At 34.4% G+C, this 10,018-nt stretch overlaps 1 long non-coding RNA gene across 2 annotated transcripts; it reads left to right on the top strand.

Annotated features, from left to right (window-relative positions):
• Positions 1-1,801: 1,801 nt before the first annotated feature.
• On the top strand, positions 1,802-9,528 carry LOC122138617. Of its 2 annotated transcripts, XR_006155702.1 has the most exons (4): positions 1,802-1,964; positions 2,188-2,389; positions 3,984-4,033; positions 8,762-9,528. It is a non-coding gene; the product is annotated as an uncharacterized LOC122138617 (long non-coding RNA). The 2 variants fall into 2 exon arrangements; XR_006155701.1 differs by lacking the exon at positions 3,984-4,033 and having other exon boundaries at positions 1,820-1,964; positions 8,762-9,526.
• Positions 9,529-10,018: the final 490 nt, after the last annotated feature.

Here is a 10,018-nt window from a genome sequence, read left to right as displayed (position 1 = left end):
ACCCATCAGACACCAGTGTATAGGCTAGTACTGATTGTTGAAGTGCTTTGGTGAATGAATCCTCTCTTAAACAGCAGGGGGTGAAATTGAGCCTTTCAAATGTTTTATTACTCATTCAGTCTCATATCAAGAATACTACCAGAGCAATTACCTTAAGACTGATCTTTTTATAGCTGAAACTGTTAATTTGCACATTTTGGAAAAGGTGATTTGGGGAAGGTTATATTAATTTGCACAAATCAAGTCTTCATTTTTTATTGTAATTGATTTAATTGGTGATATCTAATTGGGCATAAAACTGTCACAAACGTGATGGTACAACCTCGGCCTACCACTAAAAAATATATAGTTTTTAATGAATGCTCCTGCAGATCTTTAGTGAATGTTTCTGCAGCAGACCCGAGGAATCATTACGCGTGTTTAGAGGATTTAGGCCCGACGTTTGACAGGTTATTTTGCCTGGATTTATTCAAGCATCTCTGAACCGGCTGAATCCACCTCAAGCCTGAAAGTAGTTTGGAAAAGTATTTTTCTGGAATTTCTCCCTTGAGAGTTTCATATGACAGTAAGACCCGCTGTCAAACACATCGCACTGTTGAACACGCGGCTCTGGAAGAAGCTGTGTTACGGAGCAGCAAATCTGTCCTGCACTCCTGTTCATTTTTCAGTTTTGTTGTGCTTGTTGTGACACGCTTAGAGACGGTAGAGTGATCGTAAGATAAAGAAACGCCAATCACTGTCCATCTGTCTTGCTTTCATTGTGCTATAAAAACAGCAGAGATTCCATGCCCATTTAAACTAACAGCTCCCACTGAATCCAAAGCCACAGAAACTTTGCTGCAGTTTTTATTACATTTTGGATCCAGCAGATATTCAGAAATATGCTCTGGTCAAGCTCAGGCACTTTATTAATTATAACTTTAATTAATTAAACGTTTAACAACACAATGAAAAGAAAATTAACTTGCTGGAAATAAAGAGCCTTAGTTAGTCATTTATTATTCAATGCATTAATGATGAATTTTTCAGTCTCTTTTTCTCACATTTTTACGCCTTCAGGTGGCAACAAAGACGTTATACGTGTGCGTCACTGTACCGTTCATTCAACCGATTCTTTCAAACAGTCAGGAAACAAACAAGCGGCTGTCTTTTTGAGCGAGTCACTGAATCATTCAAAAAATGATTCGTTCAGTAATGCCGCTCCCGTCTGTGGCTCGGAGTCGCGCATCTATTGGAACTATTTTCATTGGCGGAGCAAAAATAGACAAAAACAAAGTATTTTGCAAGGTTATGTCTTAAATGTTATTCGATTTAAAAAAAAACAACAACAACAACTATAATTATTGAAAACATGCTTTGTTTTCGATGAAGCAAAATAAAAAAAATGAAAAAAGAAACACCTGAAATATTTATTTAAATCATCAAGATTTTCACTGCTGAAGCTTTAAAATACACTCCTTTGTTCATGTAATTCTAACACTGTTAGATACACGTTTAAAATTTGTAAATTAAGTATTTTATTCAATAAGTTACGATTTAGAAGTATATTTTTATAATTTTATATGCTATTAATTAGCTGTACCTGCAGCACAGAGTCCTTGACAAGGCACACGCACAAGAGTCTTCATCGCTGAAAAATGATAGAAAATATTTGCAAGTTTTGTTACCTACAATTATTATTATTATTATTATTTTGGTAAATATGCCCCTCATCCAGTCCTCTTTTTGTTTTTTGTTTTGCTTTATAAAGTATCTTGTTAAGAAGATGTGAGAAACCGCCGCAAATGATTCAGTGCGTGAGTGAACTGTCCGAATGAATCAAACTGAATCGCGAACCATATTTCAGACCTTTTGACCGATTAGATCAAAGGAGTGATTCATTTTTAAATCTGGCGTTTAATTCTGATTCTAAACAGCTGATCGAAAACAAACGGACATGGAAGTGATTCACTGCTCAGTATACGGTAATCTCCACTGACACACAATGATTTATCAGCAGCCTAATATTTTACTTGGGCTTAGTATTTCATTGTAAAAAGCGTTTAGCAATGCCCTATAAACTTGGTAATCTGTAATAAGAAAATGTCTCTGGGAATTTTCAGTAAAACATAGAGGAAAACTGACTAAGCAAACTCTATTGTTGTCTCATCCTGCTCACTTTTTCTTTCTTTCTTTGTTCATGTGCAGAGCCACAAAAATAAGTCACCATGACCTGCGCTTCTGCCTCTGTAAATTCATCTCTCCTGCATGCTAAACCACAGCCGAGCACATCTTCAGCAGGACATGTTCTCATTTACACCCGACAGACACACGATGTCTATCTACAGTCACATTTAATGCCAGCCTCTAGATGGCAGTGGTGCATTTCAGGATGACACACATCAGTACGGTATGTACCGCATATGAAACCCACTGACACCCCCAGATGAAGAATCCCAGCCATGTAATGAACTGCTTACTGATTCATAATCTACTGTATAATGCAGAACAAAATCCAGAATATGCGATCTGAAATGATAACTGCATTGTCGTTGTCACATGATGTCATTGTGTTGCATGCTTAATTCAAGGAGTGTCGTCATCCAGTCATCAAAAATTCAATTTTAAATCCAATTCTTCACTTTCGGCAGCAGCAGAATGTGCAGTTGCACATTTCGTCAAAATGAAAAACTAGGGTGCATTTGAATGCGTTGCATTGTGTGAAATATAAGGTGTGCGCTGTTTATCATCAATGCACACAGACCCATATATTGTAGCAATTCATTCAAGTATTCAGTGCATACAGAAAAGTTGCATGCTGTGCACAGTGCATAGACTTAAAATTGCAAAACAGGACAAGCAGTATGCTAGTATGCTATTCCAAACACACCCATTCTGACTTAGATGCTTCATATATGTCATGATGATTACTGCTATTTTTAGACACATTTGACAAACCATTTTGTTGTCCCATTCTTTTTTATGCATGCTTAAATAAATGCATGCATTATTAATGCATAAATAAAAGTTAGTGTACTGTTAGTGTAGCCTACTTTTGGCAAGTTAATCCAAGTAGTGAATACAGAAAAGTGTGCAAAACTGTGCATAGTCTTAAAACGGCAAAATAGTTCAAATAGTATGGCAGTATGCTATTCCAAACACATCCAGTCTCACTTGCATGCTTCATGAATTATGATTACTGCTATTTGTAGACACATTTGGCTCAATTTCTGTTCTCTTTCCTGCATGCTTAAATAAACGCACAAACAGTTAAATAGAATGTATGCACTGCTCATCATTAATGCACAGCCTTATATATTTTGGCAAATGCAGCAGTTAATTTAGTATTCAATGCGTACAGAAAAGAAGCATACAGACTTAAAACCGCAAAATAGTACCAATGGCATGGCAGTATGCTATTTCAGACACATGCATGCTTCATAAATGATGATTACTGCTGTCTGTAGACACATTTGGCAAACGTTTTTGATCTCATTCTTGCTCAGTGGAAATTTCATTTCTAGTCATGCTGTTGAGTTTAAAATCACCAAATGTGGTGTCAGCAGCTCTGTATGTGCTGGTTATAACATGCTGTATGGTTCAAGTGATAGAAATTGTGAATTTCATAGCTCCCACAGACACGTTTCCCCCTGAGGAGATGTTCTCTTGAGATCCGTGCTGCCTCGGGGTAAGTGGATATTAGGCTCAGACTAAGAGACCGGTGAGGTGACTTTATTGACTGGCTGGAAACAGCCAGGGCTGACTGAGTGATTTGTCTCCAAAAATAGAAGAGACTTGAGTGCAAAAAGCCACCGAAGGATCCATCAGTGGTTATCAGTAAACCTTTTTAGCTATACTTACAGACTGTTAACAGTGCTAGATTCGTTTGAAGGAGTGCGTTCGATGCTGTCACATTTATTGTAAAGTTTGACAAGTGTTTGATTTTCACAATCTGCCAGGATTTGGGTTGCTAACGGCTCTAATGAACTCTGTCTGTGCTATAGGGAAGGGAAGGGACTGACGAATCGATCAGGTTTGGGGCCGTGAGGATGAGGTGAGATTCTGTGACCTGCAAACTCACACAGAGCGTTAATGACAGATGAGCTTCATCGACTCGCAGGTAGTTAGAAAGCAACCAGATATCGACTGTGTGTTTGTTTGTAAACCCATATGAAAGAAAAACCACAAATGAGACTTTAAATAAACAAGTAAATTCATGCATAGATAGATAGATAGATAGATAGATAGATAGATAGATAGATAGATAGATAGATAGATAGATAGATAGATAGATAGATAGATAGATAGTGCATGCATAAGTCAGTGCATGCATAATTAATGCATGCATAGATAAATAGCTATTTTAGATTATTAAATGGATAGATAGATAGATAGATAGATAGATAGATAGATAGATAGATAGATAGATAGATAGATAGATAGATAGATAGATAGATAGATAGATAGTGCATTCATATATAGAGAGATATAATTAAAGCATGCATAAATACATGCATAAATAGCTATCTTAGATTAGTAAACGCATGCATACATAGATAGATAGATAGATAGATAGATAGATAGATAGATAGATAGATAGATAGATAGATAGATAGATAGATAGATAGATAGATAGATAGATTTGGGTATATGCATGTGTGCGCATCTCTGAGTACATGCTTATTTTGATATATAAAATGTAAAAAAAAAAAAAAAAACATTATGAAGGTGTTAAAAATGTTTACCTGCTTTGCCTCTGCCGTTCCTATAGCTGAAAAAATTACGGATGTTCTTGGGAAATCTCAGTGTGGAGGATTTACAGTCTTTGAGAAAGTGATTTGTACAGGATTCTCAGTCAAATATGCTGACAGACGTGAAGTTTATACAGGGCTTCAAACTGTGAAGAAGCTGAGATTACAGAGCTTTCCATTTGTGAGGGATACGTGTCCATCTGGAGCCAGAAGGGGACATTTCTCGTCTTGAAGGCTGAAAGCATAAGTAGACCAGAGCAGATTTCATCATTTCCACTTGAAATGTTGTTCAGCATTGACATAATTTTACATATTACATATTCAGTGCTGGGTAGATTACTTACAAATTGCATTCTGTTACTGATCACAAATTACATGTTGAAAATTATTTTTCAGTAATGTAATCAAGATTTACTTACTCATTTAAGGTCATGTATTCTGACTACTTTTGGATTACTTTTAGAACTTGTTTATAAATTTGAATGGCTTTTTTGTTATTTTTAAAAAGATAAAATATGTGACCATTAACCGACATCAGAAAACATGTATGTTGTAAAATTATTAAAATATTAACTTTAAGTATATATTTTAGATCAAGGGAGTTTGACTGACAAAAAGTTTGGGAATCCCTGCATCATGGAAAAAGGAATTACATAGAATCAATAAATTATGAATAATTTACTGTCATTGTGTGAATAATCTGTAATCATGTGTTATCCATAAAAAAAAGTAATCGTCGTTTGATTATGAGCACAAGTACTTAATTTTTGGAATCTGATTACATAACCCAGATTACATGTAATCAGTTACTACTCAGCACTGCACATATCATATTATTAAAGCATTAAAACAAACCAACAAAGCACTCAAAGCCTCTTTGTAAGCTCAGAGTTAAGGATTCCCCTGAGCCCTTAGGATATTGTCCGGCTCTTTTGCATCACAGCCGATGTGATTCATGAACTAACAGCGTTACTTAATTAAGAAGCCCATAATCCACAGCGTCTAAAGCTCTCTGTGTTCAACACAACTCCAGCCTGGAGGGAAACAAGGTGTTGGGAGCTTAAAACGGAGTGTAATCCCAGAGATGGAGGGAATGATGGATCGCAGGATCAGTGTGTGATTCCTGAAGTAATCAGTCCAGGCCTCTAGTCTCTGCTCTCCTCCAAACCCCCACACACCGATCTCTCAATCACTCCTCTGTCTCACTCCCACTCACACTCACACTGGCTTTCCATCTCTCATGCGCCTGTGAATTTACCCACTCGTGTTTGGCTTGTGTTTTCATGCAAAACCTGACAAAACCCTCCGGACATCCAATATGTAGCTGATTTTTTTCTTCTTCAGTAGAACAATGAAGGTGATTTTTAGCTGAAATCGTGGTCCTTGGTGATTCATAAAATGTAAGTCAATGGCTACCGTCACTTTGAGAGTCAAAAAAACATATACAGGCAATGCAAAATTTACTCATGATGATATACTGAGGTCTCATGAAGCGAGAAACTGAACATTATTTACAGCATATTATCTGTAATCCAGAGCCTCAGGCAAATGGTCCGGAGTGACATTTAGTTCACGAATGAATCATTCTTTTGAACTGTTTTTTTTTTTTGTTAACTATTTTAACTAATTCACCAAATTGGACTGAATCATCTGAAACAGTTGGCAGCTCGAGCAGCACAGATCTACTAGTCACTCAATCTGAAAATACTGAAAATTACTTCAAACTGGAAATGATCCAAAATAGCGGCGTATCTGATCCTGTGACAAATGAATCAATCAGTTCCACATTTAACATCATTATTTTGTGCTTTAATGATATTATTGCTTATGTGTTTCATTATTGCATGATTATGTAAACAAACTATAAACTGAACAAGTTCATTGAATCGTGGAAAAGAATCAGGTTTCCCCATTTGCCTGAGACTCGTTATTACAGGTAATAATGTAATAATAATACAGTTTCTTGCACAGACCAGTCATTTCGCTTCATAAGACCTCAATTTGTTGTTATGAGCCATGGTATTAATTTTGTGTTTCTTGCTTTATTCGTTCATAAAAAAGCACATCTGCTGACTTGCATTTTATGAATCAAGCATCGTTTCAGCTGAAAATCTTCTTTGCTGTTCTACTGAAGAAAAAAGTACATAACAGCGCATTTTCATGTTTGGGTGAACTATCCCTTTAAGCTTAAGTGATTGCAGTTCAAAAACGTAAAGCTGTCTTCTATTAGCAATGTGAGATTCATTAGTGATGTTTACTAAGTCAAGCATCACTATGATCACTATGGCTTAATATGAGTGTCAGTAACAAAGCAGTGTGCAGTTAGCCCTAGCAACCACATTGCAATGAGCTAAACCCCATACAAAACTTATTAGACTCTAAAGAGATGTCGAAGCCTAGTTAGTATTCAGTATCAGTCTCTTTTTTATTTTCTTCTTTGGTGGTTTTTGCAGGCATATCAATCTAGTCATTCTGTGCAAAAATGTCACATCTTTGGTATTGAATGTGAGCGCTGGATTGCAGTGTGTTTAATTTAAGGTTCATTACGGCAGTACCGCCTGTCGATTAATTCATCTCCAATTTGTGTAATGAGGAAGGTTTGATTCTTATGCAGCACGTCTGTCATGAGGATGGGTTATGGGCACACGCGTATTAGACAGATTTAATTCTGCGAGGCTGCCTTTAAGCAATTAACTGGGTTGGAGGAGAACTTAAGTGTGACATCTTTGCTCTGTGAGTTTCCTGACCCGGCCCAGATGAAGCTCGTCCCACTGGAACGCAGATGGCCTGTAGACTGGACATTACACTGGACATCGAGTGACCACCGACACCAAATACTGATATGTTTAATGTATAAAAAGGAAAGAAATAAATTTTAAAATATATCTAATATCATTATAATATGAATAATATAATGCAATGTTTTATATATATTATAATATAACCATTTTGACATGAATAATATATTTTAATATATTTTTTCATATAAAATTATTGAACATTTTAAATGTATTATGAATTTTGATGGTTTCATGCATACATTTTAGGCACAAACCATGTTTATTATCGCAGAGAACACATATTTAATTTAGTAATGTATTTTAAATGCTAAAATTTTATTTTGATGTTATTAAGTAAACAAAACAAAATCAAACATTGAAATATATTTAAAATATTTGGGGAAAAAATTATGAATATTGTATTATTTATTATAAATATTTTTATATAATATGATATGACTAGATTATAATGTATTATATATTATAATATACTGTAAATATTATAATATGAATAATATATTTAAATATTAATGTTTAAGATGAAATGTTGGTTTCATGCATTTATTGTGGTACAAACCATGTTTATTATTGCTAATTAACTTAATTAAAATTTAAATTGACTCATATTTAATGTTGTAATTTACTTTAAATTATGATATTTTGGTTTAATATTCAAAATATTACTATAAAAAATATTAAATTAAGAATATTTATTTTTAATATAATAATAATATATCACAATGTATTATTTAGGTTATAAATTAAACTATAATGTGAATAATACTGTGGTATTATTTATTTTTTAGTTTATTATTAATTTTTATTTTAATAATATTTTGATTTAATGTACAAAAGTAAACAAAAGTGTCCTTCAAATTAAACACTGAAAATATATTATGAATATCTGTAAATGATCAATATGTATATTTTTTATTATTCAGTGACTAATAATATATATATGACATCATAATATAAAATTATAACATTAATATATATTGTGATCTATTAAAATATAAAAATTAAATAATTTGTTGTATGTTTGTTTTAATATGAAATTATTGCACATTTTTAAATGTATTGAATTTGGATGGTTTCATGCATTCAACACACTGTAGCACAAACCATGTTTTTTTGTTTTTTTGTTTCAAACGAAACCATATTTAATGCCATATTTTCTTTTAAGAAAATAAAATAAAATATTTTTTCTGTTTTATAGATTGACTGTTTATGACTATTTCACCATCCCATCAGGTCAGACCCGCGGTCCATCTGTGGAGGATCAGGGCTGTAGAGGACCGTCCAGGCCTGCCTTCTTACCGTATCACCTTCAGATAAGAAGAGAAATCTCAGAGAGGACACAGTGCAGACGCTGCGTTTAAACATTGCCACGGGAAATGTGAAGACGGGGGACAGACAGAAGAGAAATAGGAACGAGAACAAAGGATATGTGAAGATGAAGGTACAAAGGGTGACCGGGGAGAGAGAGATGATAAAATAAGACAAGGCAATTCCTTTTTTCTCATGCACCTCTGCAGAAGAGCTCTGAGCGTCTGTAAGGTTTGAGGTAAACATGTCCTCTGTTTGTGTGAGTGTTTACTGTTAACTCTCCTCTCCCTCCCTATAACCGGTGTCCCCCGACCCTCGCCGGAGCCCGAGTCCTGGCCCCTGACGGCCCCTCACTCTGTTTACCCCATCTACCTCTGTTTACTGCCACACAGAAGAGACATTTGCCACTGTCACACCAGCTTTCCACAGGGCTGAGAATCAGGTCAGGATAACAAACACACTGTGAGACCAAACCTTTTCAGTGGAAATGACCACGCAGTTTGAGTGAAAAGTGTGATTCAGAAATGAACATGCATGTGAGATTGTGTGATTGTTATGTGTCATTAGAGTTTCATCAGCTACACTAATGATCTAGTGATCTAGTGTTCTCCGGCTTGATTGGAGATGTTTCATTGAGCTTCAGTGGAAGCAAGGAAATCTACATGTGTACAGTGACACATTTTATTGATTTTAAAAACTTTGTATCTAGAAACCACTTATCTAGATAGGGTGTACTTCTTATTTCTGTTTCATTTTATGGCAAAACAGTGTTTGTTTTGTTTTTTTAGGAATGAATGAATGAATGAATAAATAAATAAATAAACAAATAAATAAATAAATGTAGGCCCAGTGCATTAGATAGTTTCATGAATATGATAATAATATGCAAACTTTTTTTTTTCTTGAGAAACAAACTATGAAAAAAAAAAAAATGGAAAATAAAATAATGGAACTCATTTAGTGATGTTTGATTAAAAACTGACATTTTTCATCTTAATATTTCATTTTCAGTTTATTGCAAAACTTTTAAGTAAATAAATAATCTCAGATTTTTGTGCATGCTCATTTGCATAAATATGATTATAATCATTAAAAGCTTTTAAAAAACATGAATAAATTACTAATCATTTTCATCTTAATATATCATTTTGTTTTACTGAAAAAATCATAAAAAAAATAATC

Source organism: Cyprinus carpio, chromosome B10, assembly GCF_018340385.1.
Source record: "Cyprinus carpio isolate SPL01 chromosome B10, ASM1834038v1, whole genome shotgun sequence".
Classification (NCBI taxonomy): Eukaryota; Metazoa; Chordata; class Actinopteri; order Cypriniformes; family Cyprinidae; genus Cyprinus; species Cyprinus carpio.
Note: the sequence above shows the minus strand (reverse complement) of the source record. Positions and strands in the feature narration are given on the sequence as shown.